This window comes from Pseudorca crassidens, chromosome 12 (assembly GCF_039906515.1).
Source record: "Pseudorca crassidens isolate mPseCra1 chromosome 12, mPseCra1.hap1, whole genome shotgun sequence".
Taxonomy (NCBI): domain Eukaryota; kingdom Metazoa; phylum Chordata; class Mammalia; order Artiodactyla; family Delphinidae; genus Pseudorca; species Pseudorca crassidens.
Window position 1 is genome coordinate 78,661,081 of NC_090307.1, and position 26,871 is coordinate 78,687,951.

Below are 26,871 nucleotides of genomic sequence, written 5' to 3' on the forward strand. Positions count from 1 at the left end.
CCTCCTGTCTGAGTGTGGCTTCTGGCCCACAGCCGATACTCAGTCATCAAGGCTCTGTTGGATAAATGAATGGAAGGAGGAGGGAAGGGAGAGAGGGAGGATGGAATGAATTTGTGTGATCATGGCTTTTGGGATGCTAAGGCAGCTCCAGCATTCGTAGTGTAGCTTTCCGAATTCAGGTTCCTCATCTGTAAAAGGGGGATGACATCATTAAAGTGCCTGACTCCATGCCCGGCACATAGTAGGTCCTGCATAAAAATAACAGTTCCCCGTTCTCCTCTAGTGTTGGTTAAGAAAGCAAGGGCTGTCTGACCAGGAGGAACAAGTTTACTGCCTCCAGATGCTTCCCCCAGTGTCACTGCCTGCGAACCCCATGAATGCAGCCCCAGGAGGTGAGGGGTGGGAAGGGGGGCACGGGGTGAAGTTTAAGGAGATTCATGACCTTGACTGTCCTCCGCAGCCTGATTTATGGGGCAGTGCCGTCTCCTGGATGAGATGTAGACGCTGTGAATGAAAGAGCTGTAGAAAATCTTAATCCCCCAATGGCAGAAAGAGATACTCTCAGGTCCAGGATGTATTCGATCAAATACATCAGGTGAGGCGTGATGTTTCCACAAGGAATCCACTCAGCTCTCAGGCCTCTGCTGGCCTTTCTGAAGTAGGAATGAAATATTTTCCCACTTATCCAACAAAATCTTTTGCTGATTTTGCTAAAAAAAAAAAAAAAGAATCTGGACTCAGGATATTACAGTCCTGTCACTGAATCAACACTGGCATAGAAGGGTAAGAGGCAAGGGGAAAGGGATAGTGGAGGAAGAACCCCCCTCGGAAAAAAAATACCCAGTCTCTTTTGGGGTGGTGAAAAGGGACTTGGGTAAAGCCTTGATGTACACAGCTTGTGAGAGATCAGGATTCTGGGAGGTCAGGCTGCGAAAATGGAAGAGAAGTTGCTATTTGCTCCTTGTCTTATGTGAGGGTGGTGGTTGAGCCATCTGACGGTTCTTGGGAACCACAGAAGCAGCTCTGTTGGCAGAACTGACTCTGTCCCATGGCTGTCAGAGCTGTTCAACATCCAGGAAGTATAATGGGATTCCCATAAGCAAGAGGTGGTGGCTGGGATTCGAGGCTCAGTCTGATGGAGCAGTGGCTGGGGGACAAAGTCTGACTCCCTGATTCTCAGACCTGCCTCTGTTTACCTCACCTCTTGGTCCAGCTTCTCTGAAAGCTTTTGCCTCTGGAGAAAGAATTCCTTGAAGTCCTCCCCTTGGTCTTCTGTGGACACTTCTTTAACAGAAGGCAGGATGGCAGTGTAGAGTCTAGACGCAGGAAGGATGGCGACATCTTCTCAACATCCACATTGTGGGTTCTTTCGCTGCACCAGCGTTCTGAACTCCAGCGCGTAGCAGATCTAGCTGTGATGGTTTCCTACATGTCCCAAGCCTTCCAGGCTTGACTCATACGGCTGTAGGAGGCCCCACCATTTTCTTCTTGGTAAGCATGAGCTCATCCTAAGAGCCAGTTGAAATGGCAGCTCCACTGTGAAGCCGAGTGCATCTCTATTTTCCCCCCATGGCGTTTTGCACACTCCTTTACGTTAGTTGTATGTAGGCCATTTTGTGTTGTCTCCATTCCCACTAAACCAGGGGTGTCATGGGCTGAATTTTGTCTCCCCCCTCCAGATTCCTGTGTTGAAATCCTAACCCCAGTCCTTCAGAATGTGATGGTGTTTGGAGACAGGCTCTTGAAAGAGGTAATTAAGGTGCAATGTGGTCATTACGGTGGGCCTTATTCCAATCTGACTGGTGACCTCATAGGAGGAGGAAACTAGGACACAGACACACACAGAGGGAAGATCATGGGAAAACTCAGAAAGAAGACAGCCATCGACAAATCAAGGTGAGAGGCTTCAGAAGAAACCAATCCTGCCGACACATGGATCTCAACCTTCCAGCCTCCAGAACTGTGAAAAAGTAATCTCCTGTGCTTTGGGCTACCCGAGAGCGGACTCATTCAAAAGCTTCAGCAAACTTTTTTTTGTCAAGGTCCAGGTAGTAACTATTTCAGCTTTGCCAGCCACACGGTATCTGTTAAACTCCTCAACTCTGCCACTGTCGTGTGAAGGCAGCCAGAGACCAGCCATTCAGAGTGGGCGAATGAAACTTCCTTACAAAATAGGCAGCTGGTTGGCTCAGGTCCCCAGGCAGCAACTTGCTGACCCTTGTGTGAGATGGAAGCTCCCAGGCCAGGGTTAATATCCACTTTATTTTCTTTCTATTCCTAAGGATGTAGCATAGGGCTGGGCACACACTAGGTGTTCAACTGATATTTTTTTCACTATTTTTTAAAATTTTTTATATCGAAAAATTGCAGAACTTGCAAATGCAGTACGAAGAGTTCTGTGTACCCTTTACTGTGTCAGCTTCACCCATGACATGTCATAGGTCAATTCAATGTATAGCAACTTATCTATAGCTATTAAAGCCAGGAAGCTTTGCTTCTGCCTCTTTCCAGCTGTGTATCCCTGGGCGTGTCATTTAACTCCTCTGATCTCAATTACCTCAGCAGTAAGATTGTGCTAATCATAGAACCTATCCATTGGGCAGCAGGAATTGAAATAGATAATACACACCAAGAAGTTAGCGCCGCATTCGGGACAGCTTGGTAACAGCTCAATGAGTGCTCATGAGGATGAGAAGTATTATTGTTTCACTTGTATTATTTCCCTGATGTTTCAGGGAAACAACTGAACACTCCACTCTGAGTTGTAGATATCAGTCCTTCAGGTGACCTTTGGAGAGATCAGCTTGAGACTTTTCCTGGGAAACGCCTGGCTATGGGGGCATCTCCAGGACTCTCCGATGAGCAGGGGAAAATGAGATGTGTCCAAGGGGCTACTTCTTTTTTTTTTTTTTTACATCTTTATTGGAGTATAATTGCTTTACAATGGTGTGTTAGTTTCTGCTTTATAACAAAGTGAATCAGTTATACATATACATATATTCCCATATCTCCTCCTTCTTACGTCTCCCTCCCTCCCACCCTCCCTATCCCACCCCTCCAGGCTGTCACAAACCACCGAGCTGATCTCCCTGTGCTATGCGGCTGCTTCCCACTAGCTATCTATTTTACGTTTGGTAGTGTGTATATGTCCATGCCACTCTCTCACTTTGTCACAGCTTACCCTTCCCCCTCCCCGTGTCCTCAAGTCCATTCTCTCCGTCTGCATCTCTATTCCAGTCCTGCCCCTAGGTTCTTCAGAACCTTTTTTTTTCTTAGATTCCATAAATACGTGTTAGCATACTGTATTTGTCTTTCTCTTTCCGACTTACTTCGCTCTGTATGACAGACTCCAGGTCCATCCACCTCACTACAAATAACTCAATTTCGTTTCTTTTTATGGCTGAGTAATATTCCATTGTATATATGTGCCACATCTTCTTTATCCATTCATCCGATGATGGACACTTAGGTTGTTTACCAAGGAGCCACTTCTGAACAGACCTATTAAAAATAAACTGAGACTTCATGCATGCATTGAGGACTAAGGGAAGGCCCAACCCAGTGGCATTTCTTTCCCGCATACAATCAACTATTTACCATTTCTCACTCCTAGACCTGGCCACCTCCACCCAGAAAGGCCTTGAGGAGGGAGGCCAGGGATAAAATTTACAAAAGGGAGAATGCCCCAAACCATGAGCTGGGAGAGAAAAGTGAGAAGTGGCTAATTCCACAAAGCTGGAGAAAGTTACAGCCGGACCACCAGCAGAGCTCAAACGAGTAGCTTGAACCAGGCTTTTCAAAAGACAGTGATGACGATGGCGATGAAGATTCTAATACCAGTAGCCATAAACAGCTCACATTTAAGTGGTACTTTTTCCAAAGTCAGATATTGTTCTGAGGGCTTTACATTTATATCAATTCACTTATAGGAATGAACTCTCTGTAGTTTGCCAAGGTAGATGTTATTCTTTATTAATTTTACAAATGAGGGAACATCAACAAAGAGAGGTTAAGTGACTTGCCCAAAGTCACACAGCCAATACAAGGCAGGGCTAGGATTCGAACCCAGGTCACCTGGCTCTGTGGTCTGTGTTTAATCCCCAAAGACATCCAGTGGCTCCTCCTCATAAAGTAACCCTGCCAGTGGACAGGGAAAGCGTTTCCACAATTGTTCCTCTAGCCCAGGAGTCAGCAAACTTTCTCTAAGGGGCCAGGTTTACTTTCTGTAAATCTGACTTTGTGGACAAAGGCCAAGTTGAGGGTATGATGTAGGTACGCAGAAAAAACAAATTCCCACAATGAATTTATTGACAAATTTTAATTAATAATACTGAGAGCATTTTTTGGAATATAGGCCTGCTAACAAGAAGAATGGGCTTCTTTTGGAGGTGGGGGAGACGGGGTTAAAATTTGGTATAAATAGGGTATGAGTGTTTCCCCCCGTCATGGTAGAACCGTGGTCTTATTCTACACAGCTTTCCCTGGCTTCTCTGAAACATGGATCTTCTCTCTTGGGAACTGACCAGACACATGGCTAGTGGAGTCTTTCTTTGGCCCTGGCCCTTCTGCACCTCCCTCCTGGCGTGGGAGGACTTCTTATATGGGAGAGCAGTTAGCAGCCAGGCGTTGAGCTAAGATGTCCTGGGTTTGAATTCCAGGTAAGCTAGTCATTAGCGGTGTGATTTTTTTTTTTTTTTCTTTTGTGGTACGCGGGCCTCTCCCTGTTGTGGCCTCTCCCGTTGCGGAGCACAGGCTCCGGACGCGCAGGCTCAGCGGCCATGGCTCACGGGCCCAGCCGCTCGGCGGCATGTGGGATCTTCCCGGACCGGGGCAGGAACCCATGTCCCCTGCATCGGCAGGCGGACTCTCGACCACTGCGCCACCAGGGAAGCCCTAGCGGTGTGATTTTTGACCACTTACTTAACCTATCTAGACCAGTTTGTTAACTAGCACTGATTTTGTCCTCCAGGGGAGGCCTGCTTAGAGACATCAGAGTTTGGAGCAGAGAAAGGTTTATTCTAGGGCCATGCAAGGAGACGGGGGCTCATGCCCTAAAAAGCCCTGAGCTCCCCAAAGGGTTTCAGCAAAGCATTTTTAAAGGCCAGGTGAGGGAGCGGGGTCGCAGGGTGTGTGATCAGCCTGTGCACGGTTCTCTGATTGGCTGATGATGGGGGAACAGGGTGGTGTCACAGGGGTTAACTTTATCAGTCCTTAGGCTCCAGGAGGCCTGGGGCTATGTGCTCATGGTCATCAAGTAGTTAACATCTTCCATTTGGTGGGGAGTTTTCACATCTGCAAAACAGCTCAGGGACTGTGCATCAGATACTGTTATCCAGGTACTTCAGAGAGGAGATGGGGAGAGGCCTGCCCAGGAAGGCCCAGTAGAGTCCTGCCCGGTTACACTGCCGGCATCTAGCGGGTGGAGGCCAGGGCTTCTGCTCAACGTGCCCCAGTGCACAGAACAGCCCCCCACACACAGCCAAGAATTACAGCCCAAAATGTCATCAGTGCCGGGTTTGGGAAACCCTGTTCTAGAAGCTTCGTATAAATTGAGTTCCACAGTAAGACTAAATGAGCTCTAATGTATGCAGAGATACACAACAGGGCATGCCAGATTGTCAAGCACATACGATAAATATTCTTATTATTCCGATTTCTATTCAAAGATTGAAAAACCAAAAACCGTTCTGAGGGGTGGGATTGGGCAGCCCCTGCTCTAGTGTGAGGTTGGAACGGGGGTTCTCAGAAGAAAAAGCGTCTTTTGTGATTGTCTGTCTTCCAGCTCATCCTCCCTGCCAGCCACCCCTCCCCTCCCCCTGCCCTCTTAGCCAAGCTCGGAGACTGGATGCAAAAGCCATCATTAAAAAATGAACATGAGTTGTTTTTTCCCCTTTTTGATCAAATAATCCAGTTTGCTGTCTCAGACAAATCATTATTCATGTGGAACCTGCCTGCAGCGCCCCTGGGGAGGAAGGCCAAATTGATTTAACATCTAATTCAGTTTGTCCCTTCTGCTAACCCCACTGGTATGCTAACTTCACCCTTGGAGGATGGAGAGGAAGGGGTTGGGAGGCAGCAGCGGGGCAGAGAGAGACACGAGGGAATTAGCCAAGGCGTAGATTTAAGACCAGCTCTCTGCAAAAGCAAGATGGAGACGCAGCATGTCCTTAGAGCACCCGCCTTCCTGTCCTGGGCTTTCTCATCCTTGGAGATAGTTTTCCTCCTTCCCTGAGCTTATTAGAATAATAGCAACGCCATCAAAATGACAGTAGCCTAGTCTGTGCTGAGCGGAATCCCTGAGAACATCCTGGGCGAGAGACAGCCTGACGCCCATTTTCCAGCTGGGGAAGGGGAAGTTCAGAGAGGTTGAAGGACATGCCTAGAAAGTTCTAGAACCAGGACACAAAGTCATTTTGGTCTGCTCTCCAAAGCCACAACTACCACATCAGCAGACTCCCGGATGTAGGAAGGTGTTTAGAGGGGTTCTGTAGCTTTTTCCCATAAAGGTCACCTGAGTAATCGTCCTGACACATTTGTGTTGCCTATATGTGCTGGTTGAAGGGTCAGCTGACCCAGTTGATCACCCCAACTCTGAATGTTCTGCTCGTCACTATTAAGCCTGTCCATCCACTACTAAGCCTCTTTCTGGGCTTCCGGGTGGAGGTGAGGGATGTAAAAACAGCCTCCGGATGGGAAGGTGGTCTCCTGGGATCTCAGGCAGGGTTCTCTGGCCTCCTCTGGCCTCCGGGGGTATAACTGGGTTGACACGTTGCCGGCTGTGTCCCTCCTTTATGTAGTGGCACACCTAGGACGTTATCCTGAGCAGGTTAAGTGGCAGATTCAGGGTTCAACTCCAGGTCTCTCTGGCTCCAAGCTGGGGTGTTCTTTCTATTGGGTGGCATGGTACCCCTTCCCCAGCATTTTATGCTGTCTTCTGCCCACCCCACCCCAGCAAAAACCTCCTCTTAGGAAGTGGTGTTGTATCCTAGGGGAGCTTCAGAGAGAGAAGTGGGGAGGAGAGGGGCGTGCCGCAGGCAGGGGGGCGCCTGCATCCTAGATCAAGTATAAAGTGGAAGGGAGAGGGGAGAGAGAGGAAGTGGGGGTATTGAGACAGAGACAGAGAGACGGAAGGAAAGAGTGAGAAAGAGAGAGAGGGAGGGAGAGAGAGAAAGAAGGAGAGAGAGAGAGAGAGAGAGAGGAGGGGAGGGAAGGACAGGGGAGGGGAGGGGAGAGAAGAAGCTTTTGCATAAGGACTTTGAGATAAGGGCCAACGCAGCCCGGCTAGGAGTCCAGGCATCAGACTAAGTCCGGGAATGGTTTGCTCCTGGCTCTGCCCGGTCCAGCACAGCTCTGATGGTGCGGGTCCAAGGCTGATACAGCATCATTTGGCACTTCGGGGAGCTGGCAGCTTTGGGGGGACCAAGAAAGACTACTGGCATAGCACTGGCGTTTTTATGGTGGACTCCGACCTTCTGACAGTGTGAGACCCGCCCTCCAGGCCTTGCAGGCAGCCCTCACTGGCAGGTTGTCACAATGGAAAAACAGATTATTCTTCATGAGCGTGTGTGAGGTACTCTCTAGGGATTCTGGAATAGCTGAGAGATGCTAAACTTGGGGACGCCAAGCTGTGCAGGTAGGAACTCACAGATAATGGCCTTTGAGAATCAGTGTCCGTGGAAATAATTTCACTGGACACTTGTTACATATCAAGCCCCCAACTGGGCACGTTGTATACTTGTGCACTTCATCCTCACCGGGTGGGTGGTATCGTCAGCCCTGTTTTATGGGAGGAGATATGGGAGTTCAGCGTATGTCATCACTTAGTGGCAGAGCTGGGATCTGAAGCCTTGCAGGCTAGCTGCCCTGGGATCAGGGGCTCTGATCCCAGCCCTCATCTTCCTGGTTGTGTGCATGGCCTTACGGGGCTGGAGGACCTGGACAACACATCTGTCCTTCAGGCCCTAAAGCCCTGGAAGGAATTACATCAAGGTAGCATTGACATCCTGGAGGGTCCAAGTTCTCTGCATGAACGCACATTGTAGGGTGTGTGTGCGTTTCTGTACGTGTGGTCATGTGTGGTTCTGCATCTGTGTGTACGCATGTGCGTGTTTCTATAGGCTTTTGTGTTTGTGTTTCTATGTATGTTTTTATGTGTGTATGTGTGCGTTTTGTGTTTCTGCATTTGTATGTGTATTCGTGTGTTTGTTTGTGTTGGTGTGTATATGGGCGTTTGTGTGTATATGTTGTTTGCATGTGTATATGTCTATCTGTGTGTCCGTTTCTGTATGCTTCTATGTTTGTGTTTCTTTGAGTGTTTGTGTGTTTGTATTGGTGGATTGGTGTACGTTTATGTAGCTGTTTGTGTGTCTATGTGTTTTGTGTTTGCTTTTGTTTTCTTGGCTTTTGTTTTTAGTTTTTAACTTTTTATTCTGTATTGGAGTATAGTTGATTAACAATGTCGTGTTAGTTTCAGATGTACAACAAAGTGATTCAGTTATACATATACATGTATCTCTTCTGTTTGTGTTTCTGTGTGTATTTGTGTGTTTGTACATGTGTGTGTTTCTGGTTGTGCTTCTGCATGGGGTGTGTGTGTGTGTGTGTGTGTGTGTGTGTGTGTGTGTCTTCGGCACTTTGAGGCTGGAGGACAGAGGAGACGGTTAGCACTGGAAGAGACTGCCGGTGGAGCCGGGACAGCATCTCCAAAGGCAGAAGTGACTGACGGAGGGAGACCCTGCGCAGCATCCGTCCTCGCTGGGAGGGGCAGCTTGGCCCTGACTCCTGGCCCTCTGGGTGTGGGCGTGGACAGCCCCGGCTCCTTTCTCGCCCCCCCACCTCGCAGCAGCCCCTCCCTGTGGCCTCGTCCCCTCAGGGCCCGCGTCCATCGCGCTGGGGGACGCTGGCCGCCTACGCCTTCTCCTGGCCCTGCCTGCTGCGTCTCCTCCACCCAGAGTTGCCAGTCACCTCCGTGCAGGGCTGCACCCACCGCCCCAGGGAGAAGCGCTCACCCCACAGTCTGTGCGGGTGGGGTCTCCAGGCCTGCCACACGCACGACAGTCACCCAGCAGCACATGTCACTCCCTCCAAGCCTCCCGCCCCTGCCCCAGTTCCAGGCCTTCATCTTCCTATGGGAATAATTCCGCCAGGAGAATCACACTGCAGGCCCAGAGGTCTAGCAACACGGGGGGCGAGGAGGGGGCTGGGATGCAGCATGTGGAACGTGTCCCTTGGGCTCTGGGTGACAGAGCCCCCAACACCGGCCCGCGTCTTGTAGCGAAGATTGCCAACTCTGCCTGGGCCGTCACCAGTCGATGCAGGCAGCAGGTGGGCCCCCTGACCCCTGACACGGCCGGGAGCACAGGATCCGAGGAGGGGACAGAGCGGAGCTGACAGAGCTAACTCTCCGAGCTGGGGGCATTCTGCCAAGAAACGGGAACCGCTCGCAGCGAGCTATTTCTTCATCTGCCTCTGCATCCCAGGGAATGGAAGGTCCCCGGCTACGTCCAGACGAGAAATGAGGCTGCCCTCTTGGCGTGTGATGTGACCGGCCGCACAGCCGCTGGCCCAAGCTGGAGGGAGCGGCCTCTGGATGAAAATAGGCAGGAATATACCAGTGCCAGCTGCGTGCCGGCCGGGGCTGTAGCTAGAGTCAGTCACAGCGTATCTGCACTGCTTGGATGTGGGCTCGTCCCAAAGCAGACCCCGAGGCAAGGAGCTGGGGCCAAGTCGTTTATTTGGGAGGTGAGTCCAGGAGGCAGTGATGGGGGAGTGGGAAAAAGGCAGGGAAGGAGAAGACCGACAGAAGGTGCATCACGGGGCAGGTGACCTCAGGAGAGCCCTGGGAGACTGCAGAGTGCGGCCAGCCGGGGGCGAGGGGCTGCGGCACTTACCCACCAATTCCCACCCATCCTGGGCACTTCTGGGTGTGGGGGACTGAGCAGATGTCCATGAAATGCAGAGAGAGACAGACACTTGAGATAAGACACCACCGCACAAGGGGAATTGGCCCCTGAAGCTGCAGGTGGCCTTGTCGCGGACACCTGCTTACGGCGTCTGCTACATGGATAACGGTGCCACCGTTAGCCAGTCCTCCTCTATTTGTTGTCCTATCTTCTGGCCTCCGAAACACCCAATGTGTCCTCTTCTTCTCTCTTGCTCTTCCCTGTGAGTGCCGCATGTGACCTGCAGCTTGGTGGGAATTTCCCATGCTTCCCCTCACCCCTGCAGGCTTCTCTAGAGTAGGATTTCTCAACCCTACTCCTGTTGGCATTTGGGGTTGGAAGATTCTCTGTGGCGAGGGCCGTCCTGGGCACTGTAGGATGTTGAGTGGCATCCCTGACCCCTACCCACTAGATGCCAGGAGAGTCCACCCTCCGCTGTGACAACCGTAAAGGTGCTCAGACATTTTCCAGTGTCCCCTGCAGAGCGAAATAGTTGACAACTATCACCTTGCTTGGTTTTCTTCAAAGCACGTATGACTGCCTGCACGTATCACGTGTATTCGTCCATCCACTTGTTTTCTGTCTGCAGCCCCTTCCACTCAGCAGGTCGCCCCATGAGAGCTGGTCCTTCTCTATCTCATTGCACAATGTCTCTTTTCTCCCCGAATGGCACTCTGTCCAGAGGAGGCCCTGGATAAAGAGCTGTTGCATGAAGTCCCATCATCCTGATTGGTCAGGTGCATCTTTGATCGATTTGATTTTGGGGTTATTAGGTTGAAGTGAAATTCCACTTTGCGTTGACCACTATGGAATCGAGTCAGCCAAGTCCAGTCCTCTGCCTTTGCAGGTAGAATCTTTCCAACCAAATAGGACTTTGATGATACCAGAGAAGGCTGCAGGGTCTCAGGACCACTTCTGGGAACATCGATCAGTTCTGACTGCAGGGGGCTGGGAGTAGGGGTGTAGATGATGCATGAGTTAGTTGAGCTTAGACTCTGAACGCTGTTGCTTTTTTTTTTTTTTTTTTTTCAGTACGCGGGCCTCTCACTGTTGTGGCCTCTCCCACCGCGGAGCACAGGCTCCGGACGCGCAGGCTCAGCAGCCATGGCTCACGGGCCCATCCGCTCCGTGGCATGTGGGATCTTCCCGGACCGGGGCACGAACCCGTGTCCCCTGCATCGGCAGGCGGACTCTCAACCACTGTGCCACCAGGGAAGCCCTCGAATGTTCTTTAAAAGCGTGGGAGGATGGCCTTTTGCAGCCGTGCATGTAGGTGTTTGCAAAAATATGAGGGTGTATAAAATAGCTAATGCTGATTGAGCACTTACTATGCATCGGGCTTGGATTTCAGCGTCTTATCATATTGTTGGTAACAACCCTGCGATCCACATTTTACACGTGAGGAAGATAAGGCTCAGAGTTTAAATGACTTGCCCGAGGTCAGACAATTCAAGTGTCAGAGCAAACATTCAAAACCCACTGTCTTTCTCTAATATCCTGCATTTTCAGCATTGCTGGGGTTCAGTGCCTGCACTGAATGTGCTCGATTTGAAGTCTGCAGTGCATGTATTTGGGCTCATGATCTTATACTGCACAGCCTTCTTCCAATAATAATTATATTGTCTTAATCTGTTCAGATTGCTATAATCAAGTTAGAAAGGCTGGGTTGCTTATAAACAGTAGACAGTTATTTCTCAGAGTTTGGAGGCTGGAAGTCTGAGATCAGGGTGCCAGCATGGTCCAGTTCTGGTGAGAACCCTCTTGCAGGTTTCAGATGGCTGTGTTTTCAATGTATCACATGACAGAAAGAGAGCAAGAGAGCTCTCTGGGGTCCCTTTTATAAGGGCAGTAATCTCATTCATGGGGGCTTCACGCTTATGACCTAAATACCTTCCAAATGCCCCACCTCATAATACCATCACATTGTGGGGGGTGGTGGTGGTTAGGATTTCAACATATGGATTTTGGAGGGACAAAAACATTCAGTCCAGTGCATATAATTATAGCTAACACTTGCTTGGAAATATGCCCTCAGCTTCAAATGTATTATTTCGTTGAATTCTCACGTGAACTTTACGTGAGTGGTCAGGTTATTTCTCTCTAGTTACAGTTGAAGAACCAAAGTTTAGAGATCATAAGTAACTTCCCCACAGATTGAATGAACGAATGAATGAATTCAAGAGATGTCTCAGTGGCAGATATGATGATCTATTGATTCACTTACAACAGGGGTCAACAAACATTTTCTGCAAAGAGCAGATAACGAGAAAATATTTTAGGCTTTGTGGATCAAGGAGCAAAATTGAGACTGTTACGCTGAGACTGATACAACCATCTCAAAAGTAATTGTTTAAAAATGTGAAAACCATTCTTCACTTCCTCGCTGTACAAAAACAGGCAGCAGATTGGATGTGGCCCATGGCCCCCTAGTCCGCCACCCTCTGACCTAACGTGGAGGTAGTTAAAGAAAGTCTTGTTGACTAGAAGGTACTCAGTTTGGGACTTAGATCGAGAGGTGGATTTTGGATAAAAGGTGGGAAGAACGAGGGCTCAGCACCCTTTCATATACTGGAGCCTGTTCTGCTCCTTCGGCACTGTCCATTACTAACCCTCCCTGCCGCCAAGAGCTCTAACATTCTGACTTAGAACTGAACAGGCAGCCAGGTAGGGACCATGCCCGAGGTGGCTTGAGTCCTAGTGTCTCACATGCTGTGTGTTGGGGGCAGTGCGAGGAAGCCTGGGAGGCATCGCCCCCCCATCAAGCCTTGAGAGGCAACGTGCTGGCAAACCCCGTTGCAAACTTAATCCGTTGGCAACTTTCTTTGCCTTTTGATGCTTTGTTTTTTTCCCCCTACATCCGTTCTTTGAAAACTGATGCTCTGGGATTAAAACAAGGCAGGAGGCATTTACAAAGAAAGGCAACGGCAGAAACGCAGACGGTGCATGTTTTATTTGTTGTCTGAGGATGATGACCACGTTCATGAAGAGGCCCTTTGGATGCCAGAGGCTCCAGAGATGTGGAGTGTGTCAAATCAGTGCTGTGCTGCTTATCTGAATTTATCTGAATCCTGTGGCAGCGCCAACGGCAGAGAGAGGCCAAATGCAGCTTCCCTGATTTGCCACCTTTGCAGACTCCAGAGCCAGCAACATATGGGAGGGCAGGTTTCCTGGTTTATTTTGACTGTAGATGGGGTCGCTGGGCAGACAGAACCATTTCATCGTCAGCGGCCCCGTGGTGCGGTGGCCATTTAGAAGAACAGTACTCTTTCTGCTTTTTCTCAAGACATCCTGGGATAACAAAAAGTGGCTGCAAAGTGTCATAAGACCTGGTTCACAGGCATCAATCTGATCCCTAACTTCAGCGTGGCTTTGGGGCAGTGGCCAGACCTCCCTACTTCTCACCCTCTTCATTTGTAAACTGGGAACAAACACCATTTCATATCAAGTGCTGGTTTTCAGTTGGCAAACTGCTGTTACACCTTTATTGGTTTTTATCGGCACAAACCCTCCACTGGGTTTTGGATGGAGATGAGATGAAACTCAAGGTCGGAGTGGTGTAAAGCTTACTGAAATGCATGCAACTAAGGGTTGGCAGAAATGGGGAGATAATTCTGGGTTTCCCGACACCAACTCCAACATCCTTTCCACTGCAAGAAGAATAAGACCTATGGTTGGCTTGCCTGCCAAGGCTGTGTTGAGTTTCAACAGCATGTGCAAGCAGGTTGAGATGTGCAGAGTTAGACGACATGTCCAAGGTTGTGGCACCAGACAGACAGCATAGAGTTGTACACAGGTAGACGAGGGGCTGGGAAGGGACTTTGCAGCCTCCCTGCCTCGGTTCAAATTTAGGCTCCCCTGATGACTAGCTGAGTGAGCTTGGACAAGTGGATTAACCTCCCTGGGCGTGAGCTTCGGCACCTCTAAAAGGAGACGATGATAGCAACCTACCTTCCAGAGCCGTGGTCAGCATTAAATGAATCCATTCGTGTAAAGCCAGGCACAAGGCATTGTGTCAGGATCTTCATCACTGCCGCTGTGCTTAAATCAAGTGGAGACTTCTTCAGTGACTGAAGAAAGCATTCACCCTGCAGAAGCCGGGACTGCCTGTCACCGCTCTAGGAAAGAATGCAGAGAAGTATTTAGGTTGCAAATCTCCCAAATGCTCAGCTCCTCCCTTCCTAGGCCCTCTGCCTTCCCCATGAAGCCCCAAAGGCTTGACACCTTCTACAGACACAAAAATCGCACCCCCAGAATCCAACAAACAAAAATGTCTCACAGTCATACTGTTAGATACTGACAAGCAACTGACCTGGAGGGAAGGCCCAACTCACACCCAACAGACACTGAGCGTTTTCAGAGTCACTTATCATTGCAGGAAAAAGATCTTTTTTTTTTTTTCTTTTTAATAAGACTCCATTGCATCCTGTTTAAGGATGATTTTCTTCCCGTTGACTCATACTGCAAAAGCACTTGGCATCTTAGGCCCACCAGGTTTTCTACAAGGAACAAGAAGGTAGAAAAGAGAATGAGAAAACATGTTCCAGGCTTCCATCACCCAGCACACATAAGTTGAAAGTCTCGCCAGTGTCCAGTGGAAGAGGAGGAAGCAGAAGGGCCTGCCTTGTCTAACACTGGCAGCATCCCAACTCAACAACCCCACTGCCTGCACCTCTTACCCTGTACTACATCCTTACATCATTCTGTACCGTATGGACCTGGGTTTAGATAACTGCCTTGGGCTTTTGATTACTCCAAGTCATTTCCCATATTACGTTTTCACTTAATGATGTCTTGGGGAAATAAATGATTGAATAGCCCTAAAAAGGCTGAGAGAGGCTTGTGGGGGGAAGAATGGAAAGGAGTCTGGGTAAACTAATCCAGAAATTGTCATGCTAAGTACATAAGGGGAAAAGTAGAAGCAACCTAAATGTCCAACAACAGGGGATCAGTGTAAGGGATCACTTTAGTCACTGTGCTCCAGGGTGTGCTCTGAATGGTTTCACTGGAAGTATTGTGCAGTAAGATCATAAGTTGGTAAATAAAAAAGTCATAAAATTTTATGTTTAAATATGTATGGGAAATACCTAAGCACATGTCTTACTTTGGCTGCACATATCATTTAATATGCTAATGTGTCAGCCATTCGTTGGCCTGCTGGCTTTCAGATCCATCCCCCATCCTTCTCTTCCTCTGTTCTATATTGCTGGGAGCTAGCTGATCCCTACAAACTACATTTCCCAGTCTCCCTTGCTACATTTCCCAGTTTCCCTTGGTTTCTAGCTAGTTTCAGCCAATGGGGGCCACTGGTAAAATATTGAAGGATGGGAAAAAGGGAGGAGCCAGGGTATTTCTCCCCTGTTCCACCATGTTTTAGGAGACATCTCTGGGAAGCAGTGGCTTTGTCTTCTCCATGATTCCACCTCCCACAGACAGTCTCTCCCTCCATGGTCCCAGTCCCCTCGAGGTAGCCCCTGCTCTGGTTCTGGATCCTGACTCTTGACAGCTAAGCCATGAGACTTGCTGCTGACAGGAAAAGGTGATGCAGAAGAAGAGAAAAAATTGACTCCATCAGTCCCAGGGGATTGTGACAGAGAAAAGGGAAGATGCAAAAGGAAGCACTGAGAATCGGAGTATTTGGAGGGGGGAAGGAAGACCAAGGGAAGATGAATGTCTGGCCCTGTTGCAAGTTGGGTTCCCTGGGACCAAGACGCTGAGATGGAGTTTAGCATAAGGATATTTGTGAAGGACTTCCTTTAGAATCCACACTTGTGCAAGGGAGGGATGGGAGCAGGAATGGGCAGAGAGAAAAGTTCAGCCGTGATACGGTCCCAGCATAGGTCTCAGCTGACCCCATGAGAAGCTCTGCAGCTGAGATGGCTCTTCAGAGCTGTCCCAAATTGGGGTGAGGATCCTGGGCCTTGGTACTCCAAGTTGATCAGTCGTTGGAAGTAGGTGACCCTGGAGGGAGCTATGACCTTGGGCAATTCGTTTTTTTCAATCCTTTGACTACTGGAGGAATGAATCCTGCATTCCTGAAGGGAATCTGGGCAGTGCCTCACTCTCCATCAAAGTCACTATTCCCATTGGGGATTCTAGGAAGATATGCCTCTGGAGCTACCCGGGACCAACTGGGGACAAAGCTATATCCAAGTAGACTGCATAGCCAGCAGAATTGGGCTAATGTAGACCTAGAGAGTGAGCTTAGCCAAGCTACTCCTGGTTCCAGTGTGGAGAGATTGGGACCAAAGTACTCAAGGGCGAAGATCATGGATGAATCGTGAGCCCGTAGAGTGGGAATGAACTGCCTGCTGGAGAGAGAGGGGTGGGGAAATGGGCAAACATAGAGACTCAGGAAGTCTGCTGTGAGGCCATATCTAGGGACCAGAGCTGATCAAGCCCCAGATCATGCTAGGAGTGGCAGCAGGCTTCAGCTCTAAATGTAAGCGAGGCAAGCATCAATCAAGCAGTTCTAGGCCAGCCCAGGACTTTGACTTTCTTTTCCTCCAGGAAGTCATACAAAATTCACCCTTTTGCTCACTCAGCTAGCCGCCATCTTGGAATGGAAACAAGAAGGGGGAAGATGGAGTATTTCTCTTTCCGAGGAACTGAACGCTACCTAGAGGAATTAGTATGGGGAAAGGCATGCTAGTAATAGACAAAATAAAAATGCTGAATTTTAGTGTCAGCTAAATTTGTGGCTCTTCGAAAAGACAGCTTTGTTGAGTAGACCAAATTCGTGAATGAACCAGGATTAGGGATTGACTGCTAGCGAAAGAAAAACCCCACTTAACAGCGGCTTTAAAAAGAAAGAGTGGGGGGCTTCCCTGGTGGCGCAGTGGTTGAGAGTCTGCCTGCTGATGCAGGGGACACAGGTTCATGCCCTGGTCTGGGAGGATCCCTCGTGCCGTGGAGCAGCTAGGCCCATGAGCCATGGCCGCTGAGCCTGTGCGTCTGGAGCCTGTGCTCCACAACGGGAGAGGCCACAACAGTGAGAGGCCCACGTACTGCAAAAAAAAAAAAAAAAAAGAGTGGGATCCAAAAGAACAGGTACGAGCACTCTGATGTCAGGATCTCATTCACAGTCTATCTCATGATTCAAGATGGCAGCATCTATGTTCCAGGTAGCATGATGGAGGGAAGGACAAAGAAAGGGCCCAGGCTGCGCGTCAGCTGTCTTTTAAGGATAGGTATTGGAAGCTGCTACAGGGCACTTTCCTTATAACATAATGGCCAAAACGTAATCATATGAGCACGTCTAGCTGCAGAGGAAGCTAGAAAATATGACATTTATCCTAGGAAGTTGTGTATTTAAGTACAGCTCATAATACAGTGCTATTCAAGAAGATGAAAATGGATATTAGGAAACAACTAGCAGTCCCTGCCACAGTATATAGAACGTATCACATGCACTATCTAACTTAATCCCAATAGCCCTAAAACGTGGATTATTCCCATTATACAGATAAGCAAGGAGGACCCAGAACCACCGAAGCTGATACCGTTATTATTAATAGCACCAGTTTTTAGCCTCCTTTCTCAAAGTCTCTACTAGCTACGGGTAATGTATTTGGCTTGTTGGGGATTAATTTTTCCATTTCTTTGGAGTTTCAAAAGCAATAGGTAGACAAGAGAGCCAGCCCCTCCTGGCTGACCTTGCTGTCCCTCCAAAGCAGTCCTGGCTTTGTAAGAACTCTGAGCTCTGTTTGTTTTGCAATTACCATGGGTTAAGGGGCCCTCTGACATTTTCGCAGGGGGAGCGTGTGGGCACAAGTCCTCACCCCTTCCCCGGATTCTTTGATTGTCATTTCCTCTACCTTTAAAAGAAAATTGCATAATGGCCATCACTTAGGCACCTTCCCAAAGTACTTAAACTACATTAATGCAAAAGGGCCATGTGAGGAAATAGCCCCAGATGTCCCATGCCAAGTTACAAAGCATAAAAGAGAATTCAGAGATCCCTTTCCTGAGATCCCTTCGATGAACGGTGCCACATGGGCATACGAATTGTGGTTATTAGCCTTTCTCCAAAACCCGGGGCCAACTCAAACAGTATCAAAGTCATTAATGAGATTTGGCCCCATTAGGTTCGTGTAAACAGTTGTAACAAGTGCTCAAAGCCTCTGTTAAAAAAATATATGCGTGTGTGTGCAAACGTTATGTGTATTATTTCATGAGAATTTGAGCCATTGAAAGTGACTAACCACACTCACTTTTACATCTGACCCCCCCTCCGCCCCCCATGGAGCTGCTCCGGGGCCAGGAATGGTCCGAAAGGAAAGGTTTTGGTCTAAACTAGAGGGGGAGGATGACAAAGTCATCCTTGTTGAGTGACAAGTCAACATCTGTCTGCTGCTTTTGTAGGACTAGCATTCACTCAGTTTTCTTCGGTAACGACCCCTCATTTGCACTGGGGAACTACCCAGCCCTGTTCTCAATCTGTGTGGTTTGGGCAAGGTAGACTCCTTTCCCTTGAGTCTGACTAATTGACATTGCCCGTTTCCCTGGTTACGGTGCTCGATTCAAGGAAGGACATATGACCCAAGTCAGTTCAGTAAGATTTAGTCCCACAACTTTCGCTACAGCTACAGGGAAAAAGGGTTCTGCTGGTGTCTCATGGTATCTTCCTTAGTACTGATTGTGGCCATGCTTGCGGACACCTCCTACTTCAAGGACTGGAGACCTTCCCCTGAGGGTTTTCTCTGATGCTGTCAGCCCTTGCATGGGATAAGCCGAGGTGCAGTGGAGGTAACGCCCCTGGGAGCAGCCCTCAGCCAATCATGAGTAGGGGTTGGAGAACCAGTACCCCAGCTCCCTTGACCCTGGAATGGGACACACGTTCTGTTCTATGCTCAGTGGAGTGTGGACTGAATCACCTCACAGAGGTCCCCGTGCTTTTGACCATCAATTGTCCATAGTGATAAACTGCTCATTATTGCACCTTCCTTTCCTTCCCTCTCCCTTCCCCATCCTCCTACCAGAGTTTTCTGGGGCCGCTTCCCAAACAAACCACTTACCCTTGAATCCTTGTCTCAGAGTCTGCTTCTGAGAGAACCCAGCCTAAGAGAGAGATCAACCCATGTTGCCGTGATAGGACAAGGACCTGCCTCAGAATTCAGTCAACACAGAAGACATAGTGCAGAGAAAGAGAGAGAATGAGAAACATATCAATGTCTCAAATATACATGAGACATACTTATGCTAAAAAAGTTCCACTATATACTAAATACTAAAATAATACACTAAGAAAACAATTGTTAGTATTAGTATGTCTATAGTATATTAGTATGTATATTAGTATTATATTTGAGACATAGGTATGCTATGTCTCATAATGGACATCTGGATCCAACCATGCCTGAAGGTTACATTACCCTCAGATTTGCCCTAAGACAAAGCACGTAAGAGCAGGGTTCCAAGGTCTTCTTTGTGACTCTTCTCATATTTCTTTTCTGTGCTTTCCTGTATGGCCCCAAATATCCATTCCCACTGTTCTTGCATCAGCTCATATGGTCCAATGGTAGGAATGCATTCCAAGGGCTGTTGGACCTTTGCCTTAAGCGAGAGAGGGTTACAGCCGCCAGGGTGGCAGCCAGTTCAAATCCTTCGCCGCAATTTCATGCAAATAACCTTCCTTTTCACTGCTGTGCTCTTGTCTGCCAGCCAATCTCAGGCCTGGGTATCCCCCAGGAGATGTTAACTCAATCTCCCTCATCTGCTTGACTAACTGTCACCTTGACACATCACTGAGCTGGTGATGAAGACCTTAATTAGTACATGTCTCCAGGCCTCGCTTTTTGCCACCTCTTCTTCTAGTTGCCCTCTCTGCACCTCTCTCTTGTCCCTTCTCTTTACCATCTCCGAAGAGAAAACCCTACCTGCTACTTAAGGACGATGCTGTTTCTTTGACTCTCCATCCCTCAGTTTGTCGACTTCTTTCCAAGTCCCATGTTCAGAGCCATCTGTACTCACCATGGCAGAACATCTTTCAGTACTATCCCACTGCATTCCCCCATCCAGCCTCTGGCCACCAGGATACCCCATTTGCAGACAAGGATACAGACTCAGAAAAGTTACACTTTTAGCCCCGGAGCAGGCCTGGTTCAAGTCCTCCTCTGTTGCTTGCTAGCTGCGTGAGTTACTTAACCTTTTTGTTTTGGAGGCTACTTATTTCCCACAATGGAAACAATAGTTTCCTTTAGCCAACCAATGCATCAAAATGTATTCATGGAACACTGTCAAGAATCTTAAGAGTCCTAGGACTCTTAGGGTCAAGTCAGATGAAGTCTCCTCCTATAAGTGATTCAAACATACCTGGAGAGAGAAATCTGAGGCTTTATGACAACTGAGAAAGGTCCCAAGCTAGGGCATGGCCAATGGCTTGATGGCGTGCTAACTGTTCAAGAGCGCTCCCAGCTCAAGAAAAAGGAGCTGCTCATAAAGACATTCCACTCTTCATTCCCCCTAAGAATCTTCCTATTGGAAACGATTGAGGAGCTTTTTCCATTTGGAAAACATTGGTGCATCTTCCAGGAGAAGTTGAAGCCTGAACGCCCACAGATGGCAGCCCCACCATTTCTTTGCACAGAGGAGATGAGGGTGGATTTGTCCCAAAAGCAATTGAACGGAGAGGATTTTTTTTTGTGGGCATAGGCTGGGGGCACACTGGGAATTGGTCATTAAACCCTCTTTGAGTTAAGGAGCCATCCTTATGCTGCATCCTTTCCTCAAGGGACTGAATGGTCAGGGGTTGCACCCAACAATCTACCTCCTGCCCTTCTCCTCCCACTCAGCCACCACCATCTTGGACTCCACTGCTTCCAGAAGTTAGAAGTCCTCCTCCGCGATTGGTTTAATGTAATAATTTCTCCAGTTTAACCATAAAACCAGATGCCAAATACATAACATGGACAAAATGAGGAAAGAACAAGGGACAGACCATTTGGCTGTTGTGTGACTCTGGGGAACTGGAAATCCATTCTTTGTTGCACTCAACTTCCATTAATTATCCTTCGTGGGTTGTGTATTCTTTTTAAAGCTACCCCCGACTGAGAATGGAAAACGAAGACCTTTTCTTGGTTTCCCACGTTGAGACAATGGTATTATTAGCCCCATGTGGACTGTGTAACTCTGGGCAATCGAGATTTGTGACTCTCCATCCCTCAGTTTGTCATACCTATTTTAAAGGTCTATTGTAAAGATCATTGAGAAGATGTGTTAGAAGCTTAGCCCATGGCTGGCACACAGCAGGGCTCAGTAAGAGTTGGGCGCTATGTGTTTCATACACATTAACTGTCAGAGTAGCAAACGCGACATCAATAACCAGCGCAAGGCTGCCACACTTCGGGCCAAGGCACATGCAGCCCTGGAAATGAATGTGTACAGTTGCTCAAAGACCAGCCTTTCACGAGTAATGCGTTTTCAGGTGAAAGAACGAAGCCTCAGAAAGTTTGCTAAGCTAAAAGGGGTTAGATTACCTTTGCACGATGCTTTCTTTTCTTTTCTTTTCTTTTCTTTTTTGCATGATGCTTTCTTAACTGGAGTCACACAGATCCAGGTTTGAACCACAGCTCAGCCGTTTAGGACCTGGGTAGCCTCCAATAAATTCTGTTCTCTGCATTCCAGGTTTTACATCGCTAAAATTGAGATAACGATACATCCTATTTTGCCGTGCTATATCTTAATCCTAATCTTCATCCTTGATGCTTTATAGAACCAAGTGGAACAGTGGCTGACACAGTCATTATTAGTAATATAAAATCCATATCGTAACAACATAATTATTAGCATCAATAATGAGAGCAATGCCCATTTGGGTATTTAGGTAGGTGGAAGATTCAAGAATAAGAGACGTGTGACTAAAAGATTACTACCAGCTCTATGCATGCGTCCATTCAAAAAATAATTATTTATTCTCCTACTGTGTGCCGGACACTGCTCTAGGAACTGGGGGACACAGCAGTAAATATGATAGAAAATGTCCCTGGCCCCATGGAACTTCATGAGGGGCAGAACTGGGGAATGAGACAATAAATGGAAAAACTGTTAAGCATATAACTATTGAACATGTCACGTAAAGATCAGCTCTAAGAAGAAAAACTGTGGAGGTTAAGGAAAAAGGGTAATGGAGAGATAGATGGAGGTGTGACTTAAGTAGTCAGGAGAGGTCCTTCTGATGAGATGACGTTTGAGCAGAGACCTGTAGGAAGTAACAGAGTATCTGTGTGGATAACTGGGGGGAAGAGCATCCCTGGCAGAGGGAAGAGTGAGTGCAAAGGCCCTGAGGCTGGGGGTGGGGAGGCAGGACAGAAAGCTAGTGGAGCTGAGGATGTCCAGGGAAAGGCCCTCCCATAGCACAGTACATGTTGCAGAAACTGGTCCACAAATCATCCTTTTTCAGGCCTGGTCTCAGAACCCTGCTTGGTAGCACTAACCGTCTGAGACATTGTGCTAAGGGGACACAGTATTACACAACTCAGGGATTCCAGCTAGTGGGCCTTCCGGTTCCTCTGGAAGTCACGCCCTTGGCATTTGCTAGAAATGGTTCTGGCGAGACGGAAGGCGCCAGACCCCCAGCCGCAGCCCCTGCCACATGGCCTGGCTGCGAGGCATATTAGGCAGAGCTTTGGAATGGTTTCCTCCCCATGGTTTCCCTGGGACTAAATGCCAATGATTCCCAGAGCTCACTCCCTGCGTGGCATCATTTGTGACGTCCGGGCCCAGAGTGTCCCAATTAGCAGTCCTCTGCTGCCCAGATGGTTGGGGGACACAGGAAGACAGAAGGGTCAGCAGCTCGGGTGGCTTTCCTGGAGTACGGCCCTTCCCTCTGCACAGCAGGCAAAGGCCACGGCTGGCCTCAGAGTAACTGCTTTCAGCGTGAGCACTGCCAACTCACCACCTTCCAGAAGCCGAGAATTCCCTAAGAAGACCAAAGGTCTGAGATGTGCAGAAAAGGATAATTGGATGGAATGTGTCCCTGCCTCATGTTAATTCTCATCTGTTGGGCACTCCAAAGGGCTTGGGTCCCAGAGTCCTAGGAATGTGCTCAGTTGTATCCATTGTGCAGCTGGGCAGCTGCGTCCCTAAGTTATGTCCGGTTAGGGACCCTTGCGGATGCCTTCACACAGTGATGGAGCCAAAATGCTGACCCCCGTCCTGAGTTCTTGACATGCAGGGTTTCCTTGAAGGTTCACAAGAGACCTATGAACAGGGAGGGGGACTATTGTCATGATGCCTCCTTTCTGCAGAGAATGACACAGAAGCCCAGAGAGGTTAAGTAATAACCTGTAAGTCACATATCTCTTACAGACGGAGTCAGGACTCAAACTTAAGTGATCTGAATCCAGAGTCCATCACCCTTATAGACACCAACACTGCTCCCCAATCTCTCTTTGTCCCAGGGGTCAGTAAACTTCTTGTGTAAAGAGCCGAATAATAATTATTTTGGCTTTGCCAGACATGCAGTCTCTGTCACAGCTACTCAGCTCTGATCTTGTGGTGCGAAAGCAGCCGTAGACAATACGTAGCTGGATGTGTGTGGCTGCTTTCCAATACAGCTTTATTTACAAATGCAGGCTGAAGGCTGGGTTTGGCCCATGGGCCATAGTTGGCCCACTCCTGATGTAGGTGGTCATCCACTGGGCCTTGCGTGGAGCTCATCACGGCACCCTTCACTGGTTATAGGGCTGACTCAGTGTCTCAACCATATCATCTAGGACCCAGATTCATTTCACATTTTGCTCAACCATCCTTAGTCATATTGGCTTTCCATTAGCATACTTGTTGCCTCATGGTCACAAGATGGCTGCAGGAGCTTTATGTATAATATCCCCAAACTGCAGGGAGCAAGGTCAGGAGCTATACAACCGTTTCATGAGTTCCCCCCCACTCCAGCCCCCAACTGGAGAAGGAAGCCTCCTATCTGCACCAGGCTGCCCCTTTCATTTCATTGGTCAGCACTGAGTTCCAGGGTCGCCCCAAGACCCATCACTGGAAGGTAGGGAGCATGAACGCTGCATGCTCACCCTGAGTCAGGGAGGGTCCCACACTCCCTCCAAATCTAGGGACCACCAGCCATTACAGAATCACGTTGTGTATGGTTTGGGGGTAGGTGACAACATCTGCTACACTCACAGCGATCAGTTTTAGTAGCAATTCAGAGGGGAAGTCCAACCTGCAGAAGCTCTGTGAACACCTTAGAACTTGTGCTAAGCCTCTGAGGTATGAGGCGTGGTGAGAGCCAGGAGCTGAGGCCGCGGTTGGGAGCCTGTCACTAACTGTTAACACCCAGCTTCAGAGGGGCAGGTGTCAGCCCCAGAGTGGAGGCTGGAGGGGTTCCTGGGGAGGAGGCGGGGGGGGGACAGGTGTGAAAGGGAAGGAGGATTTAGCAGACAGGTCCGGCCCCCTCTCAGGTTCAGGCAGTGAGATTCCTGTGGTTTCAAAGCAGTAGGATCTCTCACATTGAAAGCACAGAGGATGACTGAGGCTTCTCAGAGCTGGCCCCTGCAGTCACTCAAGGGCATGGTCTGCCAGGCTCTGAATTGCCTCAACCCCTAAATCCAAACTAGGTCTTCTGCTTCAAGAAATTGCACGTGGAGGGCTTCCCTGGTGGCGCAGTGGTTGAGAGTCCGCCTGCTGATGCAGGGGACACAGGTTCGTGCCCTGGTCCGGGAAGATCCCACATGCCGCGGAGCAGCTGGGCCCGTGAGCTGTGGCCACTGAGCCTGCGCGTCTGGAGCCTGTGCTCCGCAACGGAAGAGGCCACAACAGTGAGAGGCCTGCGTACCGCAAAAAAAAAAAAAAAAAGAAATTGCATGTGGAGAAATCAGAAGTTCTCGTGAGCTAAATTAAGCTTATGGTGCTCACGCATTCCTTGGGATGGGACAGGAACACAAGACCCATTTCAAGGTATGGGAGGCCTGAAGTGAGACATTTGTTCTTCTTTGTTTAGATAAAGGTGTTTTGAGGTCTGGAGATGAAAAACTATATACGTAAGAAATGTGTTAGACGCTTGCTGTTCATTCATTCATTCATTCATGCATTCATTCAAGAGATGTTGATTGAAAGCATACTATTTGCAGAGAACTGTTATAACTGATAGAGAGTCAGCAGAGAAAAAAACAGGTAAAAACCCCATTCGTCATGAAGCCTACTTTCTGGTGGAGGGGAGACAGGCAATTTAATAAATAAGAAAACTTCATAACTATTTCCTTGAGTTAGTGGTTTCACTTCTCTTAACCCATTTCCCAAATAGTTCCCTATACTCACTATGTGTTGTGGGTTCATTTTATGTGTCAAGTTCCCTGGGCCACAGTGCCCAGATATTGATTGGGTCAAACATTATTCTGGATGTTTCTGGAAAGCAGGTTGCTCTTTATAATGTAGGTGGGCCTCATCTAATCAGTTGATGGTCTTAATAGCACAAAGACTGACCTCTCCCAAGCAAGAAGGAATTCCGCCAGTAGATGACCTTTGGACTTGACTGTAACCTCAGCTCTTCCCGGGACTTCCCTGGTGGTCCAGTGGTTAAGAACCTGCCTTCCAACGCAGGGGACACGGGTTCAATCTCTGGTCAGGGAACTAAGATCCCACATGCCACAGGGCAACTAAGCCCGAGCACCACGACTACTGAGCCCGCGCGCCACAACTAGAGAGAAGCCTGTGCGCCACAACGAAAGATCCTGCATGCTGCAACAGAGATCCCGTGTGCCGCAAACTAAGACCCAATGCAGCCAAATAGGTTAATTAATTAATATTTTTTTGAAAAAATCAGCTCGTCCCTAGGCCTCCAGATTGCAGATTTTGGACTTGCCAGTGAGCTAATTCCTAAAAATAAATCTTTCTATATATACATACACACATCCTGTTGGTTCTGCTTCTCTTGAGAACCCCGGCTAGTACACAGTTATTGTGCAAAGGGCTTCACAGTGTTTATTCCCATTTGATTCTCACACAACCCTGTGAAGTAGGTCTTTTTATCTGCATCCTCATTTTACAGATGAGCGAAACAAGGCTTTTTAAGTTTGAGTCAAGAGCGAAGGCTAGATAGTGGGTAAGCCGCAAAGTCAGGATTTGGACCCTGGGCTGTGTGACGTCAAAGTCTACACCCTCAAGCCCAACAAACCCACTCAGTCCCAGCAGCCACATGGTACAACCACCCTACGTGGTTTCATGTGTGAGAGTGGAGGGTCTTCCACTTTCCCAGCGATAATATTCCTTGCCTTTTCTGGGCGACAGATGCGTCGTGTGGCTTGAATTACATTTATGACAAGATTACAAGGGGCTGCCTTGATAAAAAATCCCTTCACCTGACCCTCTGGGAACAATCTCTGACTCTAAGTGTCAGGCTGTGCAGAAATTCAATGAGTCAAAAACGGCTCTCATCTGCTTTGGAGAAAAAAAATCCCACGGTGAGCTTGTACTAAAGGTATGCACTGGGACATGCTTTATAGAATTTGGTGGTGAAAAGTGTAGCCCTAGCGATTATACTGCCTGGGTTCAAATCCTAGCTTCCCCACTTACTGGCTGTGTGATTCTGGGCAACTTCCTTAACCACTCTGAGCTTCAGTTTCCTAGCAGTAACTCTAAAAATAAATATCCACCTGTCTAGAGGCCTGATGAAGCTTAAATACAGCAGCACGTGTGAAGTTCTAAGTACAGTTCCTGGCAAAAATATAACTGTTTAATCAACATCAGCTTTTGTTTCCGGGGTAGCAGGGATGGGTCCAGGTTTTATAGTGTGTGAGCTTATACAATGTTTGTGTATATATATGTTCGGAGGAGGTGCTATTTGAAGAAAATAACCAAGGAAGCTTGGGGTGGGGGAAGGTCAGTGTAACTGAGGGGCCGGGGAGCCTAAAGTCTGTAGTCTAGCCACTTGCTGTAGCAGCAATGTTTTCTCTTCATCATCTCCAGGTCCCCAAAGAAATAATGT